Genomic DNA, 778 nt, shown 5'->3' with positions numbered 1-778 from the left:
AAATGTAGTCATCCAGAATTGCATTTATCCTTTCTCTAGTGGATTTATGCAAAGTTATAGGCTCTTGCACCTCTTGTCCATGTTCTTGAGGGTTTTGAGTTTGTCCTTCATTAATTACTAACTCATATTGAGTAGGGAAAGTATTATCAACTATGTCTTGAGGAGGTTCCAAATTTGATTCATCAAAAGCAACCATATGAATCGCATCTAGAATAGATACAGAGTCTTCCTCTAAGACAAAGTTTCTAACCTTATCTTCCCCCTCAAACTCAATATCCTCAAAGAACGTGGCTATACCCGTCTCAAATATGGATTTCATACTTGGGTCATAGAATTTATAGCCCCTTGATTTTTCAGAGTATCAATAAAGTAACTGCTCACTGTATGGGAGTCCAATTTCTTTTCATGAGGCCTATAAGGCCTTGCCTCAGCTGGACATCCCCACACATGAAAATGCTTTAGACTAGGCTTTCGTCCAGTCCAATGCTCATAAGGTGTTTTGGCAGTTACCTTAGTTGACACCCTATTAAGAATATAAGCTGCAGTCTTAAGTGCCTTTCCCCATAGTGACTCTGGTAACGTAGAGTGACAAATCATACTCCTTACCATGTCCTTAAGAGTTCGGTTTCATCTTTCAGACACACCATTCATGCTAGGTGATCCTGACATGGTGTACTGTGGGACTATACCACATTCCTCCACGTATTTGGCAAAAGGCCCCGGACGTTGTTCACCTGAACCGTCATATCTACCGTAGTATTCACCACCACGGTCAGAT

Source organism: Lupinus angustifolius, chromosome LG13 (genome assembly GCF_001865875.1).
Source record: "Lupinus angustifolius cultivar Tanjil chromosome LG13, LupAngTanjil_v1.0, whole genome shotgun sequence".
Classification (NCBI taxonomy): Eukaryota; Viridiplantae; Streptophyta; class Magnoliopsida; order Fabales; family Fabaceae; genus Lupinus; species Lupinus angustifolius.
The sequence above is the reverse complement of the archived record's forward strand: the minus strand, read 5'-3'. Positions refer to the sequence as shown.